The following is an 18294-nucleotide window of genomic DNA, read 5'->3' as shown; positions in this document are numbered from 1 at the left end:
AATTTTGTCTCCATTGTGGAACCTATAAAAATTCCTAATGTCCTATCCCACCCCAGCTCTGGTAAATTATAAAGGTACTTATAGGTTGACATGTTTATGTATATTCTCATAGCTCCGCTGCAATGAGTCAATTAGCTCTTATTCCCGGTCAACAGCTCGCAAAGAAAAGACCACAGCAATTCCAGTACTAGCCAGGGGGTGGGCGCCCCGCAAAAGATTTACATTTGTCTGATATTTAATGCTGTGGAGTAGGCACTTTCTTCACCACTTCGATAGCGTTTTTTAATTTTGGTTAAACACATTGGTCACTGCATGTGCTCTGTCAGTATGCACTGTGATAATAAATGTTGCCCATAATATGAAGGCTAACAGTTTTAATCAAAGATTTCTATCTGTTAAGACTTTCAATATTGTTTATGTGGTTCAGAGGTGGTGATATTAATAAGGCATGTTATTTTTACAGGTCTGTACATGACTTGTGTGTTGGCATTGTTTATTATTGTTCATGATGTTACATTTATAATTTGTACGGGATGACACCATGTCTTTCTGTTTATAAGCAGGATGTTGTCGGTGTTAGGTTCATTGTTTTATGTCTTTTATATCACCATTTAAAGCAAAAACGAAGTGCTTGTTGCTGAACTTGCTTTAAATGGCTGCTCGGACTCCGATTGTCCCCCTTTCTTCATTAGGGCAAGTCTGAATAGGTCCTATTAATTACTTCTGACACCTCCCTGTTGTAAGTTGCATGCTTGACACATAAATAGGAAAACACGCATTGTAAGGACTGTGCCTAGAAATATCAGCAAAAAAGAAGAGGTATCTGGAAATTAATCACACTCTAAATTGTAAGTGGTGAAAAGAGGAAGAAGATGGGCTTCTATTCATGTCTCCCATAATTTACGGCATGAACAAACACATTAACAAAATGCATAACACTGGAGAGGCGGAAAGGGACAGTTCATCAAAACTGCCTCTCTCAGAGAGGAAATAGATTAAAAGAGAAAAAAGCCTTTACTCTTTCCAGTTTTCCTATGAAAAGCTACATTATGGACACATTTCCTCCCATGATGCTCAGGGCTTTTCACAGGGAATAATGGCCACTGAGTGTGTGACGTGCACCATAAATCAAACAGGCTCATGTTGTGTTTACCCTTTAGAGATGGGTTGAGACTTGCTGAAACAGTATCTGCTCCGTCCAGCTGTTTCCCTTTTTCCGTTCCTGCCGCTAATCACGGCATTCAAACCTCTCCACCATTGTCTGCTTCTGAGTTTTGCCAAACTTCATCCCCGCAGTGTCATTCCTTCTTTAGGTTGCTTTATCCACCCCCTCCGTCTATGCCGCTCACACTGTAAAGATAGCGTAGCAGACCCACTGTGTTCAGATGAGGTGCTGACAGTTAAGCTAAGTTAAACACTCAAGTTACTGTGACAAACATTTGGTTGTCAACTGATTTTGTGGCTGAAGTAGATCTTTAGGAACGATGAGGATAATGAATTGTATTTGAATACAGTTATTTATAAAAACTGTACAGTAGGTTAAAAAAAAGTAAACATTTAGTGAGCTGAGACCGCCACTGGTTCCCCTTCAAAGAATTGTTGCATCAGTACACTGAGCTACACTCTAAAAAAATGGAGCTAGCACTAAAAGTGGTTCTTTGCTCGTAATCATAGGGGAACCACTTTTAGTGCTATATAGCACCATATCTTGGTGCTTCAGTGGTTCTTCAGAGGTTCTTTGGGGTGACCGAGGTGCTATATAGCACCGTATGGTTCTTCAGCGGTTCTATATAGCACCTCAGTCATCCCAAAGAACCACTGAAGAACCACTGAAGCACCAAAATATGGTTCTATATAGCACTAAAAGTGGTTCCCCTATGATTTCGAGCAAAGAACCACTTTTAGCGCTATTTTTTTTTTAGAGTGGCAAGTGAAAAGAAAAAAGAAATATGCTCATTTTAGGCATTCATCACCATTTGAGCTGCAGAAGACTACCATAAAACAAATAATAAAGAAATGGTGTTATATCTTTTCAGTGGCGTAACTTTGTTTTGAAAAGTGGTGGGGACAAAGACGACACAAACAATACTTTAATAAATTGTTTCTGTGAGAACTCGTTGGGAATATTCATGGGCGTAACAAGCGCGAAACATGTAGGTGACTCCTCTAGAAAACAGTATAAAAACTGCGCCGCTGTATCGACGGCTTCAGTGGTGTAACGTTAGTGCGAAAGACGCATGACAAGTAATATTTACACTGCCGTAAAGCAGGTTCGAATCCGCTGATCTCACTATTCTAAATTTTCACATCACATATCAGATCTGCTTCCATTTGTTTTTGAACTATATCATGTTTTCATCAATATATAATTTAAAGCATGTTGTGCTTTATTATATGTAAGGATGGCTGTTGCCGTACGTAATTAAACGTATTAATTCGTGATGAAACAAAAACTACTGAAACGAATGTGTGTTTTCCCCATGTTAAAAATTGTTCCCCATTTAAAAACTGCTAATAAGGACAAACATTCAAGTATACAGGGGAAACAGATGGAAAATAATATCTTTAAAAAATCTTATTTTCACTAATTACTACGGGCATTGCCTGATAGGCTACAAATATACAACAAACCTTCGAAATTTCGTTTTGAACTCATGAAACTACAAAGTTGTGACTTTTTCCATTTATTGGAGTTTTCTATCACGTATCAAAATGTAATTAATCTTGCAATAGACGATAGCAACCGCATGTCGAGAACAATAAGGACGAATATATAGCACCAAAGTGCAATTAAGCGCAAAATGTTTGGTACATGTATGACTTGAAGAGCCATTTTCAAATATTTTCATCATTTTATTAAAAATAAATACCTTTACAATCTGATATGTGATAGGGAAAAAGTTCAGCAAACAGCAGTCGCGAACCCACGACGACATGAAGCAGGTAACACTTGCTTTACGCTCTACGCCACCGGAGCGTTAAGCTTTTTGTGCTTTTCTTATATTTTGTCTATTCCAATCTGAAACTGATGGTATACTGTTAGTATAATTAGCCTCTGTTTACAAAGCGGGCTACTTGCACGGTAAATAGACGCTCCGTATTTTTTATTTCCTACAATAAGTGGTGGGGACAAAATTGACTTTGGCAAAAAGTTGTGGGGACATGACCCACCCATCCACCCGCAAATTACGCCTATGTATCTTTTTCTTGGGTGTCTGGCAAGATAATTATTTCCATGTGATCGCCCTGATGATCTGACACCATCTAGGGAGCTTCAGGTACAAAAATACACCTCTCTGAACTGTTGACTCATATCTTTTTCACAGCACCGGATCCAGAAGGCTAGGCTAATTGGTAGATCCACCAGGGAGCCCTTGACTTGAACACTCCCAGTGAGGAGCCCATTTGCAAGCATGAGATCCATCCTCCAGACTTCCACTCATGTCCTTTTTCCATCACAATGGTGCCAGTGTTGAATCCTGCGCTCAGAGTGTGCTCCGAGATCTGCGGCCAGTTCTCAGGCCTGCATGTGCACAGATATGAGCAGTGAACACTGATAAGCTGTGTAAATAGCTTTCCATTGATTTTAACTTTCAACTTTTTCAGCTTTCATTTATTTATATAGCACCATTAAAAACTTGGTCGTTGACCAAGGTGCTGTACAATCGATTAAAACAACACACCAACAGAACAGTTAAAATCAACAAAACATAAACAGCCTGATAAGATTTCCTAGTGTAAATTACAGCATAGAGATAAATAAACAAAGCCTCAAATTAAAAGCCAACGAGAAAAGATGAGTTTTGATTTAAACTCATGCATTGTTACAGCAGATCTAACATGAGCTGGTAGGCTATTCCAGAGTGTACGTGCAACAATAGCAAAGGTTCGATCTCCTCTCGTTTTTTTGTTTAACACGAGGGAGGTTTAATAGACTCGGAGCTAACCCATTCATAGCTTTGAAAACCAGCAGCAGAACTTTAAAGATCAATTCTATAGCGAACTTGTAGCCAATGCAAAGATATTAGTACTGGAGTAATTTGGTATCGATAACGCACACCTAAGGAGCCTAGCAGCCGCATTTTGTTCCATTTGGAGCCGATTTAGAGCTGTTTGATTAATACCCAAATAAAGAGAGTTACAATGGTTGAGCATTGTTGAGATAAAATCATGGATAACCCTTTCAAAGTCCTTAAAAGAGAGAAATGGTTTTACCTTAGCTAAGATTTTAAGATGTTTTTTACTACAGTATTAATATGTGTATTAAATTTGAGTGCACTGTACAAATGGACACCCTAATTCTTCACTAGTGGTTTAACACAGGAAGACAAATGGCCAAGTTTTAAGCATTTTAATGTAAGATATTTTTGTGCAGTCTAGTTTTGTATTTCTTCAGCATTGCCAGATTGAGCTGGCAATCGAGAAACAACATGCTTTGGATTAAAAAGGTTGAAAAATTCTTGTCCCTAAAGAATGCAGATGAAGTTACTTGACATATATTTTGTAAATGTGCTATGTACAGTGGGAGGAACCATTTGTCCTGTTTCAACACCTAAAAAATGTGGCAAATAGGATTAGCATTAAAATTTTCTCTTTAAATCTAACAAAATCAGATTTTTTTTCATACACAGTTGGTTAGCGCCTCAAAACAAGCAAGTTTGACAAAGTAAGTGTGGGTAATTGACAAGCACAGAAAGACTTCAGTTTGAAGTGGTCTTGCTTGCCGGGTGGCTCATTCTGCCTGTTTGACATGTAGCTTGCGATCGATGGTCAGGCAGACCTCAGGGGAGAGCTAGGCTGCAGGGCACATATGCAACAGAGCCCCTTTTGTTATGTTTCCTGGGTCTGGTACCACAAGCCAGGGTCCCGGAGGGTACCAAAGGGAAAAAAGATCAACTGGACGAGAAGTGGAATACATTTTCCGTATTTCTCATCAACGAGAATGAACACCCACTCCTCCACTCTAAGACAAGAGCAATTTCCCAAAAGTTGACACGGTGAATACTTTGTTCAGGTTCCCCTCCTTCTCGGTTTCTGCTTTGAGTCCCCATGGCAAAGATTTCTATGACAACTCGTATTGTAATGAGACAGAAAGTTATCCGTTATTAAATACTCACATGAAGTGATGAAATCATTGCACTGAAGTACACATGGGACAAAGATACTGATGATTCTAATGTATTTTCATTGGACCACTTTCACCTGCAAGGTGTCCTGTGTACATTTTATGTAATAAATTATCCTCTTATTAAACATATCCTCTCTGACATTGAATATAATGTATTCTTTAGTATTCGTCTTAGGTTTGTTTGATACTTTTCTTAGATGTAATATTATATACAGGGTATAGAGAATGCAGTTTATATGTGGTTTAAGTAATTTTTATTTTTTTAGATGACCATGCAATGCAAATTGTCATTTGAGACCTTTTTATTATGCATATCAAGATTTTTGTGACTTGTGACATATACATGTATAATAAAACTTTTTGCATTTCATTTTAATTGTTTTAGACCATTTCAGTGTGCCCTTGGTCCTTATAATTTCAAATGCTATTAGATTATTAATGATAATCTTAAACTATAATTTATTTTATTATTAAGTTTATTTATTTTATTTAGCCTTGTTGCGCAAGCTCTCTGGAGCTTGTGCAGAGGCAGCAGCTTTTGCCAGAGGGGAACTGGAATCCCCTGGTTGGGCCTGGGTTCTCCTGAGGTTTTTTTTCTCGATTAGAGTTTTGGGTTCCTCGCCACCGTTTGCATACTGTTTTTGCACTATCTGCCTGACCGGGGGGGCTGCTTTAGAATTTTAAAGTTTTACTTAATTAATATTGCATATAGGAATTTATAGTCTGTTATATTTGACCTGTGCTTCTCTCTCCTTTATCCTAAATGTGTGCTCTCACTGAGCGTGTGTGTGTGTGCGTGTGTGTGTGTGTGTGTGTGTGCGTACTTGTCTGTGTACATACGTACGTGTGTGTGTGTGTGTGTGTTGTGTGTGTGTGTGTGTGTGTGCGTGCGCATCCGTGTGTGTGTGTGTGTCTCTATGTCTATGTGTGTTAGTACGTGTGCATATTGTGTGTGTGGAGTGTTTTGTATGTGGGTATGTCTGTCTTCTGTGTTTTCAACCTTTTCTTGTTTTTGCAGGTACAACTTTAATTATTTTGCTTATAGTCAATATGTCTCATGTACAGCTGCTTTGTAACAATGAAAATTGTAAAAGCGCTATATAAATAAAGTTGAGTTGAGTTGAGTTATTAACCATCAAGGAACTTGATAAACAGTTTTAGGGAACTGCAGAAATCAAAAGTAACCCCGCTGTGACATCTTGTGTGGCAGCAGGAAACAAACAGCAATTACATGAACACTATTATCGTGCAGGCATGTTAGCTAGGGAACATCCCTCCGTTGTACTCTTCATGGGCTGACCTCTTTCTGCCTGAGATGATGAGAGACCCCTCCAGCACTAACAATCTCTCCTTTCAATACAGCTCAGATGAGATATGAATTCACATTCGTCTGTGATAGCGATGCCTTGGGAGAAAGTTAATCATGAGAAATGATAATAAAGATTTAAATGAGTTGCTGTAGTGGGATCACACAGGAACGCCTTGTGAATAAAACAGTTTCTAATTACTATTAGCGGCAATGCAAGTTGGTTCAGTTCTGTATGCGATTCACCTAGGCTACGAAATGTTTGTCTTCTAGGTAAGATATATTACTACTAAAAGGGATAGTTCACCTAAAATTAAAATTCTGTCATCATTTATTCATCCTCATGTTGTTCAAAACCAAGAAAGAAGATTTTTTGAAAAATGAAAACAATTTAAGTTAATTGAGGCCAATGTTGTTTGGTTACCAATCTTCTTCAAAATATATTCTGTGTTCTTCAGAAGAAAGAAAGTCCTACAGGTTTGAAATGACATGAATAAACAATGAAAGAATTGTCTTTATGAATTCTTGTATTTCTTGGTATTTGGTCCGCTTTCATGGCACTCTGCAGGTTTGTGCAAAATCTGATGGTCCACATCATCCTAGCATGATTTGGAAACACTCCAAAGAACATGTTAGCATTATTTTGAACGGACTAAGCGCAGTGCCATGGGCTTTTCCATTACGTGATCCACACAAGCCTTCGTGCTTTAGGGACAGATATGCAAATTGTGTTGTCCCACCAATTACAGCAGTTTATGATGTGAACAGTAAACTCCAGATGGTTGGAAGAGGGTTTACACCAGCACAGTAGTGTAACCTTTATTTATCAAGGTAGTTGTAACACATGGCCTTTTCTGATCATGTTCGTTCAAATGGCGACAATCCAAGAAAAGGACAATGCACAAAGAAAGATGACATGTCCCTTTGACTGACATGTAAAGCAACCAAATGGAGTTTGGTCAGCTGTTCTGTTTCGGTAACTTTTTTTTTATTTTGGTGCAGCACTCCCTGTTACTGAAACGGAGGAAATAATGTAGAGCCTTTAGGTACACTACACAAACAAGACGTTTACTAGGTCGAGAAAGTCTTTTGCAGTTTTATGTGTGATATTTATCAGACGCCTATCCAGCGGACTGTGGGCGGTCCGTGGGTGTGCCATCTGAGGATAAGACTAGAGGAGGAGAGACTTCATTTCCACTTACAGACCTCACAAAGGCATTGCACTTGAGTGTCCCTGTGAGAGGTGAAGAAAAATGTTGATGCTACGTCTAAATGCTTTAAGCAGAGGAAGAGAAACAATTGCCAGATAGAGACCAAATAAAAAGCTCATTTTCCCCTTGCTGTGGTGTGTACACACAACATCAATACAGACATGAAAATAATGGGGCCGATGCTTTGAATTGCATTTGAAGCATCTCCAATATTGCTCTGGGTATAACAAGAGAAAAAGACGGTTTGACGGGGTGAAAAAGTTAAAGTGGAAACAAGAAAAGAGTAAAAGGAGGCAGGATTGAGCTGGCATTAAAATAAGAAGGCAAACTAATACAAGATGATATAGTATTTGACTCTTCCAGCACATACCTGTCATGCACATTTAAATAATTTACCAAATGTCATCACAGAGGCTTTAAAAGGCAGAGCGATGCTGTAACTCCCCACCTCTGGTGACAGCTGCCTCTGTGAGCACAACACGTGTATCTTTCGGTGTATATCCAACCAGGCATCTTTAATGAATAATATATTGGCACATCACAAGCTCTGAGTGTGATTGAAGAGAAAAACAATAACTACAGTCTGATTAGATAGGGGTGTGGCTTAATTGAAGATGATGAAAAAATCCATCTTGGAGATGTACTGACTGCTCTCTGCAGAGCTTCTTTATAGTTGATTCGAAATTTCATTCAATACATATCATGACCAGAACGTATGAATAAATGGGACTACATTTATCTATACATGATTTGTGCTACTTTTTGGAACAAACTCTACGCAGACTTGCTTTTTAAAGATTATGACCATAGCACGGCTCAGGCTCCATAGACTCACTGCTTGCAACATTAAATAGTTTATCATTTGTTTTGTAGGCACAAGACAACAAAAACAATAAGGGTATAGGAATGACATTTTATGTGTACGGTTGCAGTCAACACAAGTAACACTATTTGCACGTTAGCTATAAAAGTGAGGCAAATACTTGGTTATAAGAGTCCATAAAATCGGTTTATATTTTTTTTAATGCGTAGCTTGTCCGGGATGCGAAGCACGTCTCTGGGATCAGTAGGAAATCTAAAAGCAGTGAAGTTACTTTCGTTTATAATGTGCATTTGAAAAAGCAACACCCGTCAAACATGGTCATTATAAATATACTTTATTATCATAAAAATACCTGATGAGGCTTGAGTAACAGTGATAAAAAGATGTCCATAGGCATTTCCTAGATTCTAGAACGTGTTTCTGCACGAGAGCGCCCTCTGGCTTTCGGATGTAGCAGCATTTTCCCGTACTTCACTCAAAAGCTGTGCATAAATCACGTTATATTTATTGTCGGTTTATCGCGACAGCCCTACAGCTAAGGGCGTATAAACCCCTTTAGCTGTTATAAAATGCACTTGTAACCCACTGCTTCGCGGGGATTATTGCTTTTGCAAAAGGTCTCATAAAATAAGTAAATAAAGTGATATTTAGGCTATGTAATGCGATCAGCATAAATGGGGGTATTTAATAACGGCTTAGAACTTGGCTCAACCAATCAGAATCAAGCACCAGAACTGACCTTTTTATAAACGGAGATTTTCACTTCGTCAGGTGTTCAAAAGGTCATCTTTTGCATTTCTGCTTAATCCTGCACTAATTATATAAATCCATCTGCAGCGTGTGACACTGTAAACATCAAAATATTGATCTTTTGCCTTCTGGTTTTTGGGTCAGCGTTTTCCTTTTTCACAACCAACCTGGATAACAAGTTAGCTGACAGCACTAGTGCCCTATTCTGGCTCTTTATTTCCAATTATATAATGAAAATTACATCTTTTGTTGACCAGTAATTTACTCTGGTCCTCATCTAGACCCTAGTCATTTATCAACCACACTAGCTTCACCTTAAATGGCTAGTTCACTCGAAAATGAAAATTCTGTCATTTACTCACCCTCAGATTATTCCAAACCTGTATATATTTCTTTGTTCCGCTAAGCACAAAGGAAGATATTTGTAAGAATGCCAGTAACCAAGCAGATCTCATCCCCCATTGACTCCCAGTATTTATTTTCCCTACTATGGCAGTAGTACAGGTGGAATAATCTGAGGGTGAGTAAATGATGACAGAATTTTCATTTTTGGGTGAACTATCCCTTTAACAATATTGATCAGGTTGTTGTTCTGCTTGCTTTTCAGAACAACAACTTGTATCATGTTGCATCATGTTGTCCAGCCCAATCAAATCAAATCTCTTTATTGTCACACATTTGTGTTGATCTTAATCTAATCAATTTATTACTTCTACTACATACATCAACTACATAGCCATTATAGAATGTAGAAGGAAATCACCAGTTGTCAGTGCATTAGCCAATATTACTAACCCTTGCATGCGCTCATCTCTTTCCACCCCGATGCTCCAGAGGCACCAGGGAAGAGAGAGCTAAAACTTAGCATGGTACCACGGGGATTACTCTGCTCATTTGTAAACAGGCTTTCATAATAGCGCTAATTAAGCATCCCGGTCAACGTACGGCACATGCCGTTCAAAACTAACAAAATTAGCCGTCCATGAAACTAAACCCAGTGGCCTGGTTAAATTTACGGAGCTGGGAGTAGAAGGGGGGGGAAGGTGAGCTCCCAGTGGACCACACTACTGATTAACTTCAGGAGGGGCGTTCACTTTCTCCAGGCCCAGTCAATAACAAGCGTCTGTTTTCGAAGTCAGCGAAGCAGCGGCAGTCTGCAGGCAGTTATTGTCAGTTGAGCGTGTGCACATCTCTTCCTTGTGATTTGCTCTACGCACTATTTGCGATAAGCTTCTCGTGTTAAATTTAGCGAGGAATGCTCCCTATTCTACCCTTCAATTTGTTTTGTCAAACCTGTTTTGAAATGAGCGAGAAAAGAAAGAAGGCAGTAAGATGGAATTTTGAGAGTAAACATTTCTCATTTACTCTTCCTAGCTTGTCCGCTTTTCGATAAATACAATATAAAATGTGTTTACCGCACACTAGTCACAACTGTACAAGTATGAAAATACTGTTTTTCATGGATTTAGCAGACACTTTTCTCTAAAGCTTTTAACAGTGCATTTGAAGGAGTAGTTTACTTCAAAAGTTGCCCCCACCGACTTTCCATATTAATTCCTTTAAGATAAATATTTCAGTTTGTGTGGTTCCTGGGTATCATACTAGCCTGTGCATTACCATTTGAGCCACAGTTTAGAGATGTTATTTGTTGTAATCTTTCTGTTGAGAAAATGTGTCTTTGATCAAAATTTGATGACATGCTTAATGTCAGGACCTGACACAATGAAGTGCACGTCTCAAGTGTGTAGCACAGTAGTGAACATTGGAGTATTAGAGAGGTTAAGTGTGCTTGTGATACTGGACAGCACTCGACTTTCCAACTCCATCTGGAGTAATTGATCCTGGATAGTAGCTGCTTTGAGCAATAGCAGAGCCAACCAAGAGCCAACAAGGGCAAAAACATGGTGTAGAAACCCTCTCACACATATATCCCAAACACTACTGGTGACATTTTTGACAATTCTAACATGATTCTGCATTTATCGGTGTTTGAATCGGGTTGATGCAACCCAGTGAAATGCATGGAAATGAAAAGAATCAAAGCAGGTGAAGGTGTCAGTCAGACTGAGATAAAAAGAGTGGCGTTGTCATTATGGAGATGTGTCTGGAGCTTTTCACCTTTGATAAATCATTCAATGACTGAAGTAATTGACATTGTGCATTAAAGGATTTGATTCTTTGATTCTTTGACATTTTGACAAGCTTTTAATGTTAAATTTAAGAAAAGGGCTCATCAGCCTCAACAAGTCTCTCACCTTATCTATTCTTGACCACAAAATGGTTCAGAGTCATGTGGACTCTGACATGTTGTTCTGACATCTTGGACATTTGGTTCCAAACCAGACAGTTAATAATGTGGAGGTTCAATTTTAGAAACTGTACTGGGAACATGATTAAAGTCTTTCTACCAAAGAAATGAGATATGATGTAAGTTGTTGTGTTCTCCTTTTACTGAAGCTTTCTTGTTCTCATCTGGATGAGAATGTTGCTGGTCATGTCCCAAGGTCGTGACTTTGATACCCATAGACTCCACACACTGCACATACAAAAATATACAGCTTCAATCCACCTTAAAGTGATAGCTCACACACACAATAAATCTGTCATCACTTCCTCGCCCTCTTGTCATTTAGGAAGATATTTTGAAGATTGTTTGTAACACGAACAGCCGCAGTACCCATTCGTTTGCCCTTCTATTGTATGGTCACAATACCAATACAGGTCAATGGGTACGTTGTTTGGTTACCAACATTCTTTAAAACATCTTCGTTTGTGTTCTGCAAAAGACAAAAGGATGAGTAAATTATGACAGAATTTTCATTTTTGGGTGAACGATCACTTTATGTCACTTTTTATTGCTATTGTGTGAAAATTAAACCTTTGTTCCTTCAGATGATGTCACACTACAGTATAAGACCTCTTGGTGAAGCAGCACCATAAAAGTGTTTCCTGTAGTGTGTTCTGATCCTCTCCGGAGTTGTGATATATTACATGACTTGAGACTCTCTTAAGGCACATATGTACTTTTTATCTCGGCTCTCTTTTTATCAGGAATTGGCGCTATCTGTGATAGAGGCACATCTTTAACTGCCTGCCTCTGATTACGCCTGGGGTTGCCATGGAAACAGCAAAGCGTTGAAATGGGAGAACAATGGCGTTGAATGCCAATAAGGCGAGTCGGTAAAAATGATACTCGCCGCTCTCTTTTACCGCATGCCAATCTACATCACAGACAGCGGAATTCAATGTCTGTCCCACTGATTACAAGACAGGGACTTGGATACGTGGGCAGGGAATCGAGATCATCATCCATACAGCTTGTTTATCCAGGGTTGATTGTCTTTCAGTTACATAAATGCTACACCAATATTATTCTGCTTGAATGTATTTAATGAAAGACGTTAAAAGGCTTTTCAGATCTTTGTGGCAAAGGAAACTGCCTCTCATTTCTGTGCAAAAAAGACTTTTGAAGAACGATTTCTCTCAGGAAATGAAAAGGATAAATGTTTCACCTTGATGCGAGACGCTGGCCATATAATGATTTGCGTTTCATGGGCTCTGACTATGAGAGATTAAAGTCACATTGACAAAAAGTAACTTTTAAAGTAGAAGGATGTGTGTCAGTACTTTGATCTGCATTAAAGATGGAGCATTACAAAGAGGGAAAAAGTGATACCCTTCCAAAAATGTAGCTTGACAACATTTAATGCCAATACCAATTAGATGGATGAGGACAATGCAAATGCAAAGCATTATACACACTCGATAAAGTGTAAGATTATAACGATTGCTTTAACTGAGTACATTTTGCGAACATGCGATTGGTGAAACTTATTTAGCTTCGGTTATAGGGTACATGTGAAGTCTGACAGCATCAGCCATTGGTGCATTAAGATGAGCTTTGTGTGTGTGTAGTTGTATATGTTAACCCAAATTTATCTTGGCTAAGAGATGAGCGCATATTGGTGTGGGCTTAGTGGCTTTCACAGTCTGGAGGAAGAAATTAAGAATTTGTGATATTATTAAATTCATTGGCAAACACATATACATTTGGGACGTATTTTCTCAGATGGTTGGTTTGTAATCTTGGTAATAAAAAAACATCTTAGGATAAAACCAGCAAGAAAATCTCTTGCTGTTTCATACAGAAAGCGTGTCTGTTTTTTCAAACATTTGTAGCTTTTATTTGAGATTTGTTAGTTGACCGTTTCCCAACATATTAAATTAACTAGAATTGTTTCTCATACCTCTGCTAAATTCCTTTACAATTTCTCATTACACTGTCAGCGGTCGGAGTCATTGCGTTTCAAGGTAATACAGTATCTGAGTCATTGTACATTTCACAAGTTTTATTGAATTGATGTTCCGAATGTCGAACCACACCAAACACAACTGCTTCCTCAATGAAGAAAGATATAAAATCATGAACACACCCCACAGCCATTAGCAGGCAACCTTTTGCTGCTCTCTTTTTTTTTAATAAAAAGGACCATTTGTGAGAGAGAAATAAAGCAAAAGAATAGAATGATGGGGAGATATTGCTTTTTCTTTTGTGGTGTGATATTATCAACTTGGAGCTGAATTTGATTATTGCTCCCCAGAATATTACATACGGACAGAATTAGATTGGGTAACCCCCTTCATACTCCCTCCAAGAGAAAGATAACGGACGAACAAAAGCAGCTTTGGATCGATCGCTCATGATAAAAGCAAAGGATATTGATATAAACAGATTAGAGATGACAAAAAAGACGATATGTCTTCATTTCAGATCTTGCATTGACATTGTCCTGCTCGAACATGAACAACAAACCCCTAACCACCCCAACCCCACACACCCATTTTAACCCCTCATGACTTAATGAAAAGGTAGACCCCTATTTCATGGTGGCCAAATGGATGGATTGGAAGCTCGCTGACTTTTTTCTAACTTCTTTTTATTTTTCTTTGCTTTCGTTTTATTACTTTCACAGCTGCTGGTACAACAGGATGAGTCCCAGAGCTCAGCTATAGCCCTTAAGAGTGCAGGAACAGCCTCAAAACTCACAAAAGACATCCAGTACTATGAGTCCATTATGATTATCTCCTAAGTCATAAAAGGACGGCTGTGGGATAGATAAACGTAATCTATGTGACAACAAGAGATTTATCTTCCTCATCTGTTCGAAACGCGTGCCTTGCTAAATATGTGTGTGTGTGTCCCACACGCAAACATTACATAACTATGATTTCAGCATTCAATCAATCTTGTCTTTACTAATGTAGCACCTGACACATTTGTAGGCAAATTATTGCTTGTTATTTTATGATGGTAGAGAGTATGTGTGAATTATTTATGGACAGAAGTTTAAGAGCTGCAGTATTGCTCCTTGGCATGCAAGTACTACAAAAATTCATTTGGCAACATCCTATTCTGATTAGCAATTAACAAGCATTTAAAAGGCTTTTAAGCACACAGAGCTACCCCATTATAAGCCAAGTGAATATCTTGGGGGACACACACATTGTTTGTTTGCACAGTTTGATAGGAACATTTTTGTCCATCCACAACAACACATATAATAACACACCTGCATTTATTCTGTTCCCCGGTCTCTTTAATAACCGGGGGGTTAAATTGGACTGCAACAGCATTCTTGTCAATCCACTGTTTATCTTAGTTTTATTCAATTTAGTTCAAGCATTCAATCCACACTAACAAACATACTCGCTCAATAGAACCTTTAACGTTTATTACATTAAGCTGGAAAAGACGACATACAGTACTGGCCATTGTTATTGGCCAACAAATGTGCCGCGGCAAATTTTGTTTATTCAAAGTTGTATTCAATACTGTTTCAAAAAAAAATGAAAAAATATACCCAAGCTGACACTGGGATGGTACTCTTTGAAAATATGTATAAATAGATATGTATAAATTTGGTACCAATATGTACCTCTGAGGTACTAATATGCACTCGACTTGGGTGACCATTTTCTTTTGACAATGAAAGGTGGGTTTTGAACCCTGAATCAATGGACAAAGATTGTGAAAAATTTGTACTTTTGTATATTTTGTTTGATCACTTATTTTCTGCGCCATATTTACATTTATAAAACGGTCAGTTCTGGTCCTTGATTCTGATTGGTTGAGCAGAGTTCTAAGCAGTTATAAAATATCCCAATTTATAACTGCTGATCGCATTACATAGCCTAAAGCCTGAAATACACTACCCTACTTTTATGCAGATTTTTGCCCCGATTTCCAGTCGGGGCTAGACGAAAGTTGTTGCAGAATGCAGAATTTTCTCAGAAAGTCGCGTAGTTGATGATGGGTATAGACTCGATTTTTTTGTCTGCACACTCCAGTCGGAAGATATCAAAGCATGTTTGATATTTTGAGCTGATTTTACAACACATAACACGTGTATCTACACACAGTACCACATTTAAACGTGCATCAGAGACGTCACTGTGTATGTGCGGTGTGAGAAATCACAGGATGTTACCTGTACTTGCGCGTGTTGCCAGATTTTACCAAAAAAATCAACGGAAAACAAAAACCTTGTATAAAAAGAACAAATGTAAATGCTTTATATTGACAAAAGATTTTAAGATATATTTTCCCGCAATTGCTTGCTTTTATATCTATATAAATCTAATCGCTTTACAAACCCAGCCTAAACTATCCTCCCAAAAACACGTGAAACACGCGAAAGATGGCAACACCTAAAGAGATCGCTCTGCAAACATATAAACACACAACGCCTCTGCAGGTATAGTTTTGTTAAAATTGCAGAACATAAGTATTTTGTTGCCGTAATACTACTTTTGTGTACTGAATGGTGGGTGTTAAATACTCGAAACACATGCGAATGGCAGCCACGGCTCTGAGCTCCGCTATTCTCCGCTATACACTTTCTTCTGCACTGGAAGCTCCTGTCGCCAAGTCAAATTCCTTGTGTGTTTAAACATACTTGGTAATAAAGCTCCTTCTGATACAGCAGAGCATGTCTATGGTTACTCAGTGTCAATCATCACGGTTTCGGATTTTTGCTAACAAACACGTAGTAGCGTACGACGAGTTGCTATGGAAACTGGACGTGGTAATATGCTGACCAAAACAGAGGCGCGCAGTAAGCCTCTTTCACATGAGTCGGAAACTACGTCATCGCAGGGTAAAGCAATTTCCCCTACAGATTAAATCCCATTGTAATAGAATGCGCTTGTGTCATTTAAATCTTACGTTTATCTGTACTGTCTTTTTTTGAGACTTTAATCTATATTAAACATAAAAATTAATATCTGTGCATTTATCTGTTTGTGCACTCGGACTGCTAATATTCATTTAAGTGTTTTGAGTTTATACACCCTAGCTCGCGTGTTATTTAAACGTGATCGCGTCACTGTATTATAAGAAATTACTTTAAAATGCTGGTACACTGTTAACATAGAGTGTAACTCTTTAATATTTGTTAGTAAATAAGATATCATAAACTGCTAAGGTAAGGTTTCTTTTTTGTAATTAAATTACGATTCTTTGTTCTTTCACAATAGGCTACCAAATGTTAAATGTTAAAACTTCAATTGTGAAAACGTAATCAATGTAGAACTTTAAAATGAACCAAGTATTACATTGCGCTGTAACAAATATTAATAAATTAGACTTTATTATTAAATGCTTACCATAAACAGCTGTATTGTCCTTCTCCAATCTTTTAATGTGTCACTTTCAATACTGCACATCTAATGTTCCTGAATAATCATGGTCTTCCGTTTATTTTAATATACTGTATACATAAACAATTATTCACTCCCCATCACAGTAACACAGAGCAGACATAATAAAACATGCATATATAATGCGTGGCAATGATCCAAAGCACCCGTGAGTAAAACGTCTGATATTATATATTTTACATTATTAAAATATTTTTGATGTCAGAAGCACTAGCGAGACCAAACAACAGAAGACATTTTTTTTAATTTTCCGAAACAGAAAGTGATGCGAGTCTGACGGAAAGGATTGGGTGATGTCTTTCCAGCACAACGCGCTGCCTTTACTGTAATTACTTTATCGATATAATGCAGAACCAAACCAGACAGACATAAAGAATAAAATGAGACCGAGAACATCATCACTGGATTTATTATATGCAGTTTAGTAGTTAAAATCAGCAAGTACCATCAGGTTGCTGTCCCATAAACAGTACAAACCTTATTATGATCAAAACAGCAGTACTAGAGCCCCCTCTTAGCTGCGAGGTGTTTTTAAATTAAGATCTTAACTTTAAACAGGCGGTAATAAGGTATTAAGTTCGTTTGCATTATTTATACGAAGACATTTAATCCAGACACTCTTGTTCGACTTGGATACTGCTGTAACCAGAACATCGTTTACCCTCCGTCGGACGTCAAAAACCCGGAACCATGAAAAAGGCCTGTTAGGAGGCTACAAAAACTACTGAACCTATCTTCAGCGCATCCACGTTTGTTTCGTTGGTCATGTGTCTCCTAGCAATGAGTCGCTTGTTTGTTGCGTTCTGATACTCTGCTAGTGTATGTATGATACCAGTCGTGTAGTGTATTAACCGTTTACAAAGTCGGCAAGTGTATGATCCCTAGTTTTTAAAAATCTGTTCAGATCTTAAATGTCGTGTAGTTTATTCCAGCCATACATATCACTTTATTTACTTTATTTTATGAAACTACGCATGCTACGCATATGTAATAACCTTTTTATAAAAGCAATAAGCACCGCGAAGCAGTGGGTTACATTGTTATACATTTTATAACATCTAAGGGCGTTGTGGTACGACGTGAAGCAGAGTGTGCTTATTGCTTTATTAGCACCATATATTTTTGTGTGAAAGGCAAGGGCACCACGAGAGTTTAGAGTTTTTCCACCTCCCAATATAACATGTTGAGTGCAAATAATATTCCATTGGTGCTTAATCTGTTCTCTCTGGACCAGCACAGGTGAACGTTCAGTCACCACAAGGCCAAATTGATGCAGAATGGAGCTACGAGTAGAGTCAGATGTTTCTTTATTCAGGAGCCCATCATCACTGGGGACTAGTCCCACCTGAGCCTTGAA

The sequence above is a fragment of the Triplophysa rosa genome, linkage group LG13 (assembly GCF_024868665.1).
Source record: "Triplophysa rosa linkage group LG13, Trosa_1v2, whole genome shotgun sequence".
In the NCBI taxonomy this organism is placed as follows: Eukaryota; Metazoa; Chordata; class Actinopteri; order Cypriniformes; family Nemacheilidae; genus Triplophysa; species Triplophysa rosa.
This window is presented reverse-complemented; position numbering follows the sequence as displayed.